We start from the raw sequence: 16,007 nt of genomic DNA on the forward strand, positions 1-16,007 counted from the left end.
CTGCCCACAGCAGCCTGCTGGCCTTGACTGCCCACTTGAAGTGGACACCACAACCTAAGGAAAAGGCAGCTCAAGTGCAGGGCTGTTTCAACCCCAGGGGTGGGCATCAGTTTTTTTTTAAGAGTTTTTTTTTTAAGATTTTATTTATTTATTATGAATACAACATCCTGCCTCCATGTATGCACACCAGAAGAGGGCACCAGATCTCATTATGGATGGTTGTGAGCCACCATGTGGTTGCTGGGAATTGAACTCAGGACCTCTGGAAGAGCAGTCGGTGCTCTTAACCTCTGAGCCATCTCTCCAGCCCCGGGCATCAGTTTTAAAAGCATTGCAGACACCCCTCCCTTTCCTGTAGAGAACACAGGCATACATACTTGGAGCGGAATGGAGAAAGCCCGTATCAAGTAGCAGGGATTTTGACTAAGATCTTTGTTTCTTAGAAAGCATCACAGAATCTTGGGGTAATTCAGTTACTCCAAGTCCTGGTCACCCCAGTCTCTGCTGCTGGTCACCTAGGAACCATCCCTTCTTACAGGCAGCCTGGTCACAAAGCACTGGTTGCTTGGTAGCCTTCCCACTGACAGTCCTTTTGTCCTTCATGTCCAAGCTGTCCCAGTTCATTGCCAAAGGTGTAAAGACCTGTAGCAGAGCTGCCACAGCGTCCCTGCCCACTGCCCTTCCCAGCTCCACCTGAATCCCAAGCGCAAGAGATTCAGGCCACTTTCTAGGCAGCTCTTCCAGTGCTAACTTTGTGTCACTTGGCATGTTCTCGACAGATCTGGCCCTTAGAAGTGTGTGTGTGTGTGTGTGTGTGTGTGTGTGTGTGTGTGTGTGTGTGTGTGTGTGTGTGTGATGTTTACACATGCATGTGCTGGAAGAGATCAGAGGGCAACCTCAGGTACTGGTCCTCCCATCAAGTCTGACCTCTGTTCACCATGCCTACACCAGTTTAGCTGGCCTGCAAGCTTCTGGGGTTCTCCTCTCCACTTCCCATCCCATCCCATCTCGTGGCAGGGATGACAGATTGCGCTACCAGGCCCTCAGGAGTGTGAGCAGCCAAGTGCACCCTGGCACCATCTCCCCAGCCCAGAGCTTCTGCCACACTTCTCCTGCTTCTCTCTCTTGGTCCAGACAGGAAGCCCAGACATTCGGGTGCATGGAGGTGGGGGTACTTTTCCCACAGCTAAAGTAACACACTTGTGCATATTACTAACTAGCAAGCACTCGGAAGCACACTCATTCAGGGGGCACATTAATGAGAGACACCTTCGTGATCAGTGGGCACTGGAAAGGGATGCTGGCAGGGATGATGGGAAGACAATCCGATCTTTATGGAGATGAAGCATTTCTCCCGAAATCCAACCCTCTTCTGTACAATGAAAAGGTGAACCTGAGTCCAGCCTAAGACCAACTGCTCAGAATGACAATCGGGGTTCTCAGAAGGGGCTGTCTCCATGTTTGCTGTGGGATCCAGGCTGCAGATCACCAGGTAGAAGAGTTTCATGGTCAGAGTCCACATCAGCATTCACACATCCATTCCACCAGCTTCCTCTTCTTCATCCCACAGGCATATACATTATGCTAACCATTTCAAAGCCAGGCGTGGTGGCATGCCTTCAATATCAGCACTCAGGAGGAAGAGGCCAGAGTTTTAGGCCAGCCAGAGCCACACTGTGAGCTTTTGCTCAAAACAAAACAAACAAGAAACACACACACAAATCCAACACTTTCAAAAGACAATGAAATCAGAGCACAACTATAGTGACAAGCAGAGCCGAAAGCAGCAAATGCACCCTGCACCCTGCACCCTGCCTGTCTTGCCTACTCAGCTTGTATTCCAACCAGAGCCTGCAGGGCAGGGACTCACGGTACCCTAGCGGCCTGAGCACACCATGAGTCCATTTGCTCAGGGACTCCGCTGCCAAGAGAGGGTGGGGTGTACACAGGAACACTGCAGCCCGGCCTGGGGCAAGAAGAGCAGCCTTAATGTCAGCCAGGGAAAAAGGGTCTGTTGACAGGGTGAGGGTAGGGAGAGGGACACGGGACACGGGACACAGGACACAGGACACAGATTCAACTTCACTCACTGAGCAACTACCACAGGGGTGGCAAAGTAGCATGTCTGCCCTTGCTGCACGACAGATGCCCAATGGCTCCCATCACTAGAACTGTAAAACTGCAGAGGACCATGTGTGCACCTCTGTGTGTGTGTGAGAGAGAGAGAGAGTGGAAAGAGAGACAGAGACAGACAGAGAGACAGAGAGACAGAGAGAGAGAGAGAGAGAGAGAGAGAGAGAGAGAGAGAGAGAGAGAGATTCACACCTTTAATCCCAGCACTCTGGAGGCAGAGGCAGACAGATCTCTGACTTCAAGGCCAGTTGGGTTTACAAAGTAAGTTACAGAACAGCCAAGGCTATTCATAAAAACCCTGTCTCAAAAAAGCCAAAAACACTGAAGGGGACCATTTCACCCATCCCCAGGTGCCTTGGAAACAAACAAACAAAAAACAGAGCCAAAACTAAAGACTTCGGACAAGGCACTGAATGCTCTTGGAGTGCCAGGCACTGTGTCAGGTATTTTAAAATTAGGAAATCAAACTGCCAGAGTCCAAATTGCTGTCTAGACAGCGAAATTTTGTGACACTGCGTTGGCTCCTTTGCCATCCTCCACAGCACTGGCCTCATGAGGTCATTTCTCTTCCCTCCTAATACCTTAGCCCCATGTAACAGAGCCGCCTCCTGGGATCTGGAGCCAATCAGGATGTAAGCCATTTTAAGAACTAGATGAATTTCAGGCAAGCTATCTAGAAAGCAGTTCTGCAACCTAGTTTCAAATTGAGAAGAAAATCAATTCAAGGGCAAAGACTCCAACCCTGAGACCCATGAATCCATGAAGACCATGAAGGAGGCTCTTGACAGAAAGCATGTTCAATTCAGCAATATTTATAACATCCCAAAGTGAAGGCAACTCTGATTTCCAATAAGTGGGTTACCATACAATGATACTATAACAGTTATATTCCCAAAGCTGTTGGATGGTGCTGTTGGGAGGTGGACAATTTAAAGTATGCAGTTTTGCTAAAAAATATGTTGAGAGAATACAGGGGGGAAACACCAAAACATAAAAGGTTTTATCCATAAAGGGGAATGCTGAATGAATTATTCCCGTCTCCCACCTCAACATGGTTTCCCTGTGCAGCCTAGGCTGGCCTTGAAAGAGATCCTCCTGCCTTGGCCTCCCAGTGACTGAATTACAGGTATGCACTACCAAGTCCGTCAACTCTCTTTGTTTTATTTTTTGCATTTTCCACAAGTAAAACACAAGCTCTTCCACTTACTTTTTTTCTGATTGTCTATGTGTACATACAGATGTACACATGGACATACGTATGAATGTATGCATGGCATTTTCTCTGCAGCGTCCCCTTACCCCTCAAAGAGCCCTTTACCCACACATTCCAAAGGGAATAGCCAGTTTGACAGCCTGGTCCCTGTCACTTGCAAATGTTTTCTGATAGGTATTATTTTCAGAATAAAATAATTTCATTAGGGACTAAGGATATGGCTCAGTGGTAGAGCATTTGCCTAGCATGTATAAGGTCCTAGGTTCAATTCTCAGCTCCACAATGCTACCAACTACTTTAAAGAATAATCCGTATGATCCTCATATATGAAATGACCAGACAGTGGCTGCCCGGGGCAGGGTGGGAATGAAGATGACTAGAAATGGTACGAGGGCTCTTTTCAGGGTAAAGGAAGCATTCTAAAGTTGGACTGCGACTATGGTTACACAACCCTGTACAGTTACTAAAAATTTACAGAACCGCATTTTATACTAAACCCTGGGAATTTTTATTTGAAAGAAAGAAAACAAAACCACAATCCCAAGATTAGAGACAGTGGTGGCTTTGAGGGAGGGAGGCAGCCATGGCTTAGGGCTCTGTTGCCAGAAGTCTAGGGCAGGAGTACATGGTACATCACAGGAAGGCTCAGCAGGTCCCCAGGCCAATCGGCACATGGCCTGGGGAAGGTAGGCTCACAGAAGCTACCAGCTTCTCCACAGAGATGAGAGGAAATGGAGCTGGTGACAGCTCACGTGCCTAAGTGCTATGCACAGCTCAGGACACACTGTGTGCTGGAAAACTGAAAACCCTTGGCTCCCCTTCAACAGGAACTAACTATGACGCCACCAGGTCAAGATGCGCTGTGATGCTGTGGAAGCGCTCAGGTAAAGTGGAGGAAACATGTGACAGCTAAGATAAAGATACAATAAGGCGTGCTGAGGAAGTGAAGAGATACTAATGCATTACACAGAGGGCTTGGTGATCAGAGCCTACACAAGAGGGATGTCTGCACAATTCTTGCGAGAAGTAACTGGCAACTAAGTATCAAATGCTTTTAGAATGTTCCTTTCCTTCTAAACAGGGTTTCACTATGCAGCCCTGGGTGTCCTGGAACTTGTTCTGTAGACCTGGCTGGCCTTGAACAAAGGATGCTCCTGCCTCTGCCTCCTGAGTGTTAGGACTAAAGGTGTGTGCACCACTGCCCTGCACGTTCCCTGTCTTCTATGCTCTACTCAAAGGTGGCACTGGATAGAGGTCAGAAGCCCCTGCAGTGTGGACATGGAGACCCCCTTCCCAAAACAGACAGGCGACTGCACTTGTGCAACCATTACTGCATCTGCAGTCTTACCGGTGAACGCCTAAGGAAAGTGTGAACAGCAAAACTGAACTTACTAAGTTAACCCTGACTGAGCCAAAGCGCCCTTTCATCAGAGGGAAGATGTCTGCTCTCTGCTCCTTTCCTCCATCTTTCCAACCTGGAGTTTTTTTAAGGCAGAATTTCTCAGACTCTCAAAGACGACAATCCATCTGTCAGCTGGGTCTCATCAACCTGGCCCTCTCTGGGCGGCTTTGTTTTCTCCGGACCCATTTTTTGTTTGTTTGAGAATGGGTTTCTCTGTCTAACTCTGGCTGTCCTGAAACTCACTGTGTAGACCATGCTGGCCTGGAACTCAGAGCTCCACCTGCCTCTGTCTCCTGAGTGGTGGGAAAACAGGCGTGTGCCACCATGTCTAGCTCAGCCACATTTTAAAAATGTATTGAGTGTTTTGCCTGCGTGCCTGTATGCCTGTGCACCACCTGGATACAGTGCCTGAGGATACCAGAAGAGGGAACTGAGAACCAAACCTGGGTCCTCTGGAACAGCAGCCAGTGTTCTTTGCTGCTAAGCCATCTCTCCAGAGCCCATACATAAAACTGTAATACCAAATATGTGTTCCAAAAATACAACCCCACTGTCCCAAACAAGACACCAATGGGTTCATACCCTCATGAGAACACCTCTACTGTGAGCATTTAAAACTTTTGTCATCATTCAAAGCCAGCCTGGTCTACTGAGTGAGTTCAAGGACAGCCTCCAAAACTACAGAGAAATCCTGTCTTTATTTGTTTGTTTCTCTGTGGCTTTCGAGTCTGTCCTGGAACTACCACTTGAAGACCAGGCTGGTCTTGAACTCATAGAGATCCGCCTGTCTCTGCCTCCTGAGTGCTGGGATCAAAGGCGTTAGCTACCACCTCCCAGCTTTACTTTTTTTTTGGGGGGGAGGAGGGCGGGGAATCCTGTCTTGAAAAACAAAATAATGCAGCTGAAACATGTCAGTTGAGAGAGCGTTAGACTAAAAAAACAAAACAAACAAAACTTCTGTCATCTTCAAATGTGAAGAACTAGAAAGGTGAGAATGAGTTTAAATGTGGCCAAGAGCTGTCTGGCAACCTTAGACCTTGTCTCTGAGGTGACCTGGGGGAGCAAGGGCCCTCGACCTTGGGTCTTCGTCCAAGTATTGTGTGGATGTAGTTGCACAGCCACTGACCTCAGTAGGTGAGTACATGCCTCCACCCCTACCCCAAGCTCAGGACCAGACCTCTGTCTGCCCCATTCACAAACCACCACAGCAGCTTGCAAGCCATCACAATGCTGATGCAACAATGATTCTCAGTAGTTACAGCAGGAAATTCATCTACAGCTCAGTGGAAGAGCACTTTGCCTAGCAAGCTCAAGGGCCTGGGCTCAAACAATTTAATCCCCTGCTTCTCATTCTGACCTGACATCCCCACTGTGTTCTAAGTCATCTTCAGTGCTGCAGGTTGAAGGTTGAGAGCCTCAGTACTCTGCTCTTCAAGAGTGGCTAGAGATAAAACTTAATTTAGCACCTCCCTCATCCTCTTTAATCCACAAAGCTCTGAGAAAATCTCCCGCCCTGCTTCCTCTTTGAACCATGAGTCAAACCTGGTTCCTGTTGTGACCCTGTACACCAAAGGCTGATGGTGTCCCACCCTCCGTCATCCATTCCACTGCATGTAACTCCCCTTGCTGGGTGACCAGACTGACTTTACTCCCCAATGAGGCAACAAACTGTCACTCAGCCACCATGTTTCCTGGGGAGGCTTTGCAGTAATGGGTCTTCTCACAACCAAGGCTGGTGGTGCCAGGCAGGTGACACCGCCCCAAGTTTGCTGTTTTAGCGTCCCTCCCATCGGTAGTCAATGTTCTGAACATGGCAGCCCCGTGGCTACCTGTTGCTCCTCCCCCACATCAGCATGCTCAGGCTCAAGTTCTTATCTTCTGGGTTGGTTGTTGCCTAGTCCTGGACTAACTGGCATTCCAGGAGACGAGGGTTAAAGGCAGCAAAGGCAATAGGAAATGGAAGAGACCACTGGGCATTGCCCCAGGCTGCCCTGCCCGCCTGACTGCTCCCATCTGGCTCCCATCTGACCCAAGCAGCTGGCCAGGTGGCTTTCATTTGCAGATGAAGCCCCAGGGCTGTGTGGCCACAGAATTGCCTGACCTTGGAGTCTCTGGGAGGCTGACACGAACAAACCATACTTGTGTGTCACTGAGCAAGGCTAAAAGGTCGCACTCCACAGTTGGAACCCTGAGGGCTACAAGAACAAAGTGGAACCTCTTGGACATTCTGATGACAGCCAGCAAAAGGAGGCACTAGGACTGGGGCTGAGAAATGGTGACAGGACCCTTCGTGCCGGTCTCAGACTAAAGATGCCTCTACGTCATATGCCAGTGTGCTCAGGCAGGAGAAGCAGGCCTCAGGGTGAACCTCTGACTGTCCACACAACACACAGTACAAAGAGAAAAACTGGACTCATAAGGAAAGTACTGTTGAGCCCTGAGATGGCTTGAGGGACAAGGCCACATGCTGCTAAGCCTGACTGACATGAGTGGGGTCCCCAGGACCTACAGGGTAGAAGAGTCAACTTCTACAAACTGCCCTCTGACCTCCACATGTGAGTTACGTGTGGACTCACTTTCTAAAAAAGCATAATATAAACACATGACGGTGCCATTGCATAGGGAGAGTTACAGGCTGCATTTTTAGCAGGCCAGGTGTACTGTAGGTACTTCATGGGTGAGCTCATTCAGCCCGAGCAATATTTATAAAATATCCCCCAGCATCACTCCCATTTCACAGGCGAGGGGACCAAGGCAGAGATGTTAAAACTCACCAAACCATGCAGCTAGTATATGGTGGGGCTGGAATGGAATCTGAGCCCAGAAACACAATGCTAACTACTCTGACTACTGTTCATAACAGTATTCTTTATTAAAAACATCTACATATACAACCACCAAGATAAAAAGTAAAAGATCAAAGAAACACCCTAGGCGTCTTGTCCAAGTTGTGGGATGAGGCACGGCCTATCTGCTTTGCTAAGTTTCTAACTTCTCTACAATACACAAGCAGAACACTGTTTTTTAAGACTTAGAGAGCAAATAGTTCTGTGACTGGGCCTTTAGGCCAGGCCATCGCGAGACCAGGGCAGGGCTGAAGTTACTTAACTCACTTCCTCCCCTCGGGCACACAGCAGGGGTGCCACCACTGAATCTCAGGGCCCATGAAGACTGGGGGCAGAAGGGCACTCTGGTGCAGCTCCTGGCACACCATCTACCTGAGGAGTCCCAAACATAAGTCTTCAAAGAGACACCAGCTCTGGCCCACCCCAGGAGACACTTAAAATCCAGTGAGCCAGAGGAAGCGAGGCTGGGGAACCTACTCGAGCCACAAGGTCTGTCAAAGCTCAATCCCATGAGATTCCAATGAGACTTTTGCCCTCTACCAGGTCCTTCACCAGACTGCTGCCCCATGCAAGCGGCAGGGGAAGAGGAGCAGGACAAGAGGAAGGGGATGCAGTTTCTCTTCCACTTGCCCTCCAAGGACACGCCCACCTCCACTGCTGCAGCACCCCCCGCCCAGACAGGGGGAACCAACTCCCTCTGGAACAAGGCAGTGCAGCTAGCTCCAGTATCTTGGCTCACACTCTGAACCAGTTTAACTTCAAGCATTTCATTTAGGAGGAAAAGGTTTTATGACAGCTGCCCCTTCTTCCCTCTTTTTTAAAAAATATTTTTCCTTTTATTTTTTTAAGGAGATCTATGCTTATGTGCATAAGTGTTTTTGCCTGCCTGTATGTATGTATGTATGTATGTATGTATGTATGTATGTATGTATGTGCACCATATGTATGCCTACCAGAGGAGGTCAGAGGGCAACGGTTTCCCTGGAACTAGAGTTATAAGCAGCTGTAAGCCCAGGGCCTCACTACACTAGGCAAAGGCTCTATCTGAGTTTCACTCCTGAGATCTTCTGTTTACCCTGTAAGACAAGGTCTGGCTCTGCAGCCCGAGCTGACCTGCAACTTGTGAACCGCATGCCCTCAGTCTGGAATTCCGATCGTGCCACACCCAGCTGTTTCCTGTTTTATTGTGGTCAGAAAGCTTAAAGCACCCCCCTCTTAGTAGGAACCCTATGTCCAACACACCACTGCAGTCTGTGGGCATAACTACAGCAGACTGTCAAGGCTCCAGTCTGATCTAGGCAGAGGAAGGGATCACCAGCCCCAGCTTTTTCAAACTGAACAAAAATTCAACCCCAAGAAAGCTCAGAAGAGTAAAGGAGATGATGCCACTATGGGTGGCAATCTTGACACCTGGGAGACTATGGCCCCATGCCAAACAATACTAGCACACCTGCAAACAGGAACTCTGAGACTGGCCACACGGAGCAGGACTTGCTTGCCTTAAGAAACAGACCTCGGGGCTAGCAGACCTGGCTCAGCAGGTCAGAGTTGTCACACAAGCCTAAACACCTGCCCTGGGTCCTGGGGACCCACAATGGAAGGAGAGACCTGCTTTTCCAAGTTGTCTCTGACCACACAACAGCACAGCACTCACGCACGAGCTCTCGAGGATGGGTAGGAAAGAAACCATCAACGGCCTGGGTGCCTCCCGCTCCCAGGCAGACTTCCTGCTGAGGCTCATCCATGAAGCACGCAACTGTTTAACTTTGAAATTCCCTTACAGTTCACCATGGGGTCCCTTAGAGTGTGGCTCTGCTGTCCACGAAGTCAGCTAAGCTTGCTGCTACACAGCATGTTTGCAAAGCCCCTCAAAAGCAGCTCCCTGACAGTGGGAGCAGAGGAAGGGTACACAGAGACCATCATCGTTGCTGACTCATTACGCCCAGATGAGGAAACAGAACCCAGAAGGGCAGAGGTGAGCCAGGAGTCTTGAGAAGGAAAACGCTTCACACTCTCAAGGCTGATATTCAGGCTGCTATTGAGAAATCTTGTGTTTCTGAACAAGGGGAAAGCAGCATCAAGGGAAGGCATCTAAGCTCCAGACACGAACACTAGGCTTGTTTTGGACAGGCCCCAGTGACATGACCGCCAATGTTTGTCTCTGGAATGGCAGAAAGATGTTTATTATTGGTAAAAATCGTCTTTGCTGTTACATGACTCATTCCTGCCTGCGGGGGCTGCTCTCATCTGCAGCCAAGGAGAGACTGCTGAATTACCAAGTTTGCAGAAGTTATCACTGACCGATACTCAACACTGCAGGGCCACCAGCCACGGGAGGGCAGGGCTGCGGCTGTTCTCTCGTTACCGCCAGCTGTTTCTGCTTCGCTGAAAGGCCTGAAGGACATGGTCCTACTCAGCACCCTAGGTGGTGGGGGGAGGGGCTACTCAGAAATACCCAGGGTTTGTTTGGGGTTCAGTTCAGGACTCAAGAGTGCTGGGGTAGAGGAAGAGGAGATTCTGGAGGCAAGAGAAGAAACCACAGGCACAGATGTCAAACCATACAAGCCTTCCAGAGTGAAAATAATATCCTGTAATTGACAAATGTATGAGCCTCCCTTGTACAGCCAGGGAGAGCAAGATGGGGCTCACAGAGGCACATGCAGCACGGTTACACCACCATGCAGGCTGCCCCTCCACAGTGCTCGGGTCTACCTCAGCACATCTATGCTAAAGTCAAAACCATCATCCTCACCAATGGTTCTCAACCTGTGGGTCATGACAACCCTTTCACAGGGGTCACATAGCAGTATATTTACATTACGATTCATAACAGTAGCAGAGTCACAGTTATGAAGTAACAATAAAAACAATTTTACGGTTGGGGTCACCACAATATGAGGAACTGCATTAAAGGGTTGCAGCAACAGGAAGGTTAAAAACTGCCCTAAAGTCAGCAGTTACATTGCAAATGTCAGAGGATATTTATTGAGCGTTTACTATGTACGTATGTGCCAGTAATAATACCAGGAAGCATCTGAAGTGATTATTCTAGTTATTTTATTTCTTTCCACCCCCAATCCCTTGACCAGTGACCACGGCTGTCCCCTGGTGGAGCCATAACCCCCCCCCCTCCATCTCTGTCAGAGCAAACTTCCCAAGACTCAGACTTGGCTAGTCCTCATTGCCAATGAGCTTCAAGGGCTGCTGGGAAAAAGAGGCACCTGCCCTTGGTCTTGGGGGACTAGGAGGGCCTGGCCGCCTCACCATCCATCTGGGATTCCCTCACTGAGCTCTTGCGGACAACTGTTCTACCTGCCATACTCCTGCTTAGAGAGCAATCCCCACAGCTGGAGTCCCATGCCAAACTCACTGCGTCAGACTTGATTTCCGCACACGATTTGCCACCCCAGGCCTCGCTGAGCGCAGGCGATGGCAAGTCAGATGCTTGCACTCTCATACTGTCAAAGGGGTGGGGATTAGAGCAGGGGCTGCCTCCCAAATGTTTTACAGGATCCTGAGAAACTGCATGGGACGCAGTGCCCCACAAAGCTGAGCACTGCTGCTGAGCACTGCACATCGGCGGCAAGGACAGACGGGAAGGGAAGGGCAGGGCCCAGAGAGACTGGTGGCTGCAGAGCCATTACAAGCATCCTGGGTGAGTACCTGAGCCTAAGTCCAGCTGAGAGGTACAGAGAGGCAGCTAGTGCTTCATGTCAGGTGAAGAAGGGTGTTCCTCCAAAAGAAAGCAAAGAGTCTGCAAAAATAAGAGGGGCCGAGGGCATAGAGGGCAATGTGAGGGCGCATGCTTGGCACGCTTGAGGCTCTGGGTTCAGGTGGGAGGGAGGCAGACGGCCTGAGGACGCTGGAAACAGTCAGAGGGATCTAGTACCTCCGAAGCACTCAGCACCAGCAAGGGAGCTGGTCCTTACATTTCCCTCCCTTCTATATAACTTGCTCTGGAATCGGGTCCTCCTGGCTTAAAGGACACTCTGTGGACCCTGCTGGCTGTGACAGTGTCCCTGGATTGTAGGTCTGCCAGCTCTCACGAAGGGCTGACACATGACTCTTGTGCATTTGGCCCTTCTGTTCTCCCGGCTTTCGTTCAAGGTGAGCGACACCATTCAGAATGACCATTAGCCCAGAAGCCTGTGTGGTGAGCACAGACGCTAACTTGGGCAAATGGGTATGGTCGCTGATTCAGGGAGAGACCGACACCTGAGCTCTTGCAATGCCCAAAACAGAAGGACAGAAGCGACAGCTCACCAACAATTTTCTTTAATACCCAAGGTATCACACTAGATAGTTCTCATCTTCAGGAAAAGGAACCTAGTTCACCCCAGCTAAAAGCAGGAAATGGATAGACACAGTAGCAGACCTGATGGCTGATGGTGCCATCTCCAGAGGTCTTCGCACTTAAGAGCTAACACTGCGTGATGTCATTAGTGTTGCTCGATTTATTGTGTGTGGGGGTGTACACACAGAGGTCAGAGGGCAACTCTTCGGTACCCGTTCTCTCCCCTGACCCTTACATGGGTTCTGGGAATGGATCTTTACGTGGTAGGGCTTGCTCAGCAAGTGCCTCTCCTCTACCCACTGAATCATCTTTCCAGCCCCAAATGCATGTTAAAAACAAAACACGAACTCTCTGGATATTAATAAAACCCTCAGAAGACCAGATGTAAAACCAAGGCATGGCCAGCTGTTCTACTTGGAACTTAAAAACAAAAACAAACCTAAAACACCACCTCTCTGGTTTCATACAGATTGGCATGCAGAAATATCTTCCCAACAACAGTGGCCTCATAGCTCAGTGGTAGAGTACCTGCCTAGCACAAGGCCCTGGGTTCGATCCCAGGAAGAAAGGGCGGGAGAGAGGGAAGGGGGAGGGAGGTTATTAAAACTCTTGTCTTAGGTTCTTTACCACAGGTACTCTTAATCTACAAATCCACTCCACGGCCAGGCTGCAGAACCACCCCTCCCTCCTACAAGACTCTTGTGCAGAGTTCGTTTTGGACTGTCTGGCCACGTGAACCCTCAGACTGTTCCACTTGGTAGATGCACGTGGTCTATTTGGGGAAAGGGAAGAGAGGAATCTGTGGCCACAACCACTCAGATCCGGGGAATCCACGAGCCAAGACAAAACCACAGAAATCCTACTGGGAGAAGGAAGGCCGCCAAGGCGGAGCCTCAGCACGACTTCAGCAGTGGGTACACTGGCACGTGGCACCCTTCCTCCAGGCCATGGGACAGAGAGGCACTGTGGAGGGCTGCCACACTCGTGCCAACAGGGCCCTCTCCAGGACTGCCACCAGCATTCAGCCTAAGTACCTGGAGACTGGTGAGGTATAGGCTGAGGGATGGGATGGAGCCCAAGAGCTGGACAGGAACTAAGCCTGGCTTTTTAACCCTTCCCCATCCCAGCAAGGCAGGAAGCACATCAGAAAGGCGGCCAGTCTAGCCAAGTCTTGTTGGAACTAACGTGTGGCAGGAGAGTCAGGCAAAATGAAGGGGGTGAGAGTCACTCACAAGGGGAGGGCACTGTGACTAATGGGCTCTTTAATTTATGAATTTCCTGAGGTTTCCAGCTAATTAGGCCCTTGGTCATACTGTAATGGATCAAATTTCAACTGAATTCACAAAACAGTTGAAAGTGGATGATGCCACAGAAATCACAGAGGACTCTGGAGACTTCAGACAAGCCCACAGCACTTGCTTCCAGCCTTTATTCCCACTAATGAGGCAGCTCTAATTCCCACTCAGTGGCACTCAGAGGACACTATACAGCCCACCGTGTACACGTGGGGAGCTTTCCGCCACCCACAAGCCTCTCACTTGACGCATGTAACACATGGCTCAAAGGTGGAAAACAACACTGACGGCAACCAAACCATCACAGTAGATTAAAACACATCTTGCCAATCAAAGGCCTGCGAGTGAAAAATGAACAGTTTACTGCTGAGGGAGCTGGAAGCTGAGAGAAACGCCCAGTGTGGGCAAGGAAATCACAGGCTGGCACTGCTGGAGACATCACAAATTGCCATGACACTTCCAAATATCAACCTGCTGGCATTAGGGTTGGGGTACAGAGTTGGCACTGGCGATGGATTGGTGATGAGGAGCACTTGCTGCCCTTCTAGAGAACAGGGGTTTGGTTCCCAGCACCCACCCACATGACCGCTTACAATCGCCTGCGACTGCAGTTCCAGGGGTTCTCAGGCCCTCTTCTGTGCACCCAAGCAGTCCAAATCTCTAACAGTGGGAGAGATGGGAAGAATGTCACTTTCCCAGTTACACGTTTATACGTTGCTCAAAAACAATCATTACTGCTTTTAACAGAGAACCCACTTTGAAATCGTTTTTTAAACTTCCCACTATCTTCCTCAGTCTCTCAGGCCCTCCTTGACAATTCCTAAGGTGTAAAATTTCTTCTACAAAAGGTGAACGGTTGAGGGGAAGAAATACCACCTCCTGGACTCCTAGCAGGGCCAAGCACTGGGTTGGAACTGTGTGGACATTGGCAGCCCCTCATGAATGAGGAGTCCTGTCCTTACCCAGGGCGACATCGGCCACCTGTATCCCAAGGCCCACTAATGAATGCTGCCTACAGTACCCGCTCCTTCGTCTCTATCTGAACATACCTCCACGCCTGCAGCTGCATGTTATCCGTTACGTCACTGACCTGCAGGAACCAACTACTCATCTCTGGAAGGAAAACCCAGAGCAGCAGGGCCAGGTGGTTGATTCACATTCTCTTCAAAACCTCACGGGGGGGGTTGGGGGGTGAGGGGGGTTGGGGGGTGAGGGGGGTGGCTCAGAGGTTAAGAGCACTGGCTGGGCCAGGTGTTGGTGATGCACAGCACTCAGGAGGTAGAGGCAGGCAGATCTCTGTGAGTTCGAGGCCAGGCTCTAAAGCTACTCAGAGAAACCCTGTCTACAAAAACAAAAAGAAAAAAAAGAGCACTGGTTGCTGGTTGCCCTTCCAGAGGACTGGGTTCAATTCCCAGCACAGACACGGCAGCACATACCTGCTTATAACTCTAGTTCCAGGCCTTCTGACACCCCCACACAGATATATGTATATATATGCAAAATACCAATGCACATAAATATAAAAAAAACCTTCACCAGGGAGGTTCTTGACATTGTGGACCTCACTGCAATATGTACTACAGAAAGGCAGCTCTTGCCTTTTTCATTGACTCCTAGGGGCTCCAGCCCAGCGCCAAGTGTCCCCAGGAATTGCTGGGAAACCAGAAAATGAATCTTCACAGGCTCAGAAAGGCCAGTTTGCACAGTGTCACCTGCTAGTAGAGAGAGGCAGTCAACTTTCTCTGTGTAGATGGGACCTTACGGGTAGGTCTCTATCCTGTGTGACAGGCAGGCAACCAGAGATCCAGTTCTGCCTCTCTCTCTCTCCTCCCGCCCCGCCCACCGCCATTCCCTGCAGCTGCTGGCAGCAGCCCAGCCTCACCCAGCCTGTGCTGAGCAGCGCCCCCAAGAGGACACTGTAGTGGAAGCAGTGGCTATGGAGATATAAAGGGCCTGTGCAGCATTCACAACCTGAGCATAAGAAAAGAGATGAGAGAGAGAGAGAGGAGAGGGGGAGAGAGAGAGAGAGAGGGAGGAAAGGAGAGGGAGGGAGGGAGGGAAGAGGGCGGGAGAAAGTCGGAGTGAATTTCATTTTAAAATCAGGATTTTTGATGTGGAGCATCTATTTTTCAGATGCCCACCGCAGTTGCACAGACAGACTTAACAGGGGATGAGCTGAGCACAAACTGGCAACCCAGGAGGAATTCTGAATGTTACAATTAGCCCTTGGTGTGACGATAAGCAAATTACTTAACTCCCTGAATTTCTCAATTTTCTCATCTATAAAATTATAACAACAGCCGGGTGGTGGTGGCGCACGCCTTTAATCCCAGCACTCGGGAGGCAGAGGCAGGCGGATCTCTGTGAGTTCCAGGCCGGGCTGGACCGACAGTCTCCAAAACAATACAGAGAAACCCTGTCTCGTAAAACCAAAAAAAAAAAAAAAAAAAAAGAACAACACCTAGCTGGGATGGATGAGCGGAGATTAAATTGTTACCTTCAACAGATAAATGCTCTTACTTTCTCTCTCCCACTACTCTAGGTACAATACCCAGGGCAATCAATAAGGCTATGACCAATGGTCCCATTAGGGACACAGCCATTAAAATGACACATAAAGGAGGGCTTTAAAAAGCCCATTCTCTCCTCTCTCTCTCCCTCTCCCTCTCCCTCCCCCTCCCCCTCTCCCTCTCCCTCTCTCTCTCTTACTCACACATATACACACACACACACACACACACACACACACACACACACAGAGTTTTTAAAAAGCCCATTTATAGCCAGGCATTGGTGGCGCACACCTTTAATCCCAGCACTCGGG

The 16,007-nt window shown here is 49.7% G+C and overlaps 1 protein-coding gene and 1 long non-coding RNA gene across 5 annotated transcripts in view; both read right to left on the reverse strand.

The window, feature by feature from the left end:
* Capzb (capping actin protein of muscle Z-line subunit beta) overlaps nucleotides 1–16,007 on the reverse strand; it is a 98,582-nt gene that overhangs the window by 66,116 nt on the left and 16,459 nt on the right. The window lies entirely within an intron of this gene.
* LOC121144170 lies at nucleotides 11,804–14,346 on the reverse strand. Its single transcript, XR_005881495.1, has 2 exons — nucleotides 14,233–14,346; nucleotides 11,804–13,843 (listed from the first exon to the last, which is right to left on the reverse strand). It is a non-coding gene; the product is annotated as an uncharacterized LOC121144170 (long non-coding RNA).

This window comes from Mesocricetus auratus, unplaced genomic scaffold (assembly GCF_017639785.1).
Source record: "Mesocricetus auratus isolate SY011 unplaced genomic scaffold, BCM_Maur_2.0 Super-Scaffold_100014, whole genome shotgun sequence".
In the NCBI taxonomy this organism is placed as follows: domain Eukaryota; kingdom Metazoa; phylum Chordata; class Mammalia; order Rodentia; family Cricetidae; genus Mesocricetus; species Mesocricetus auratus.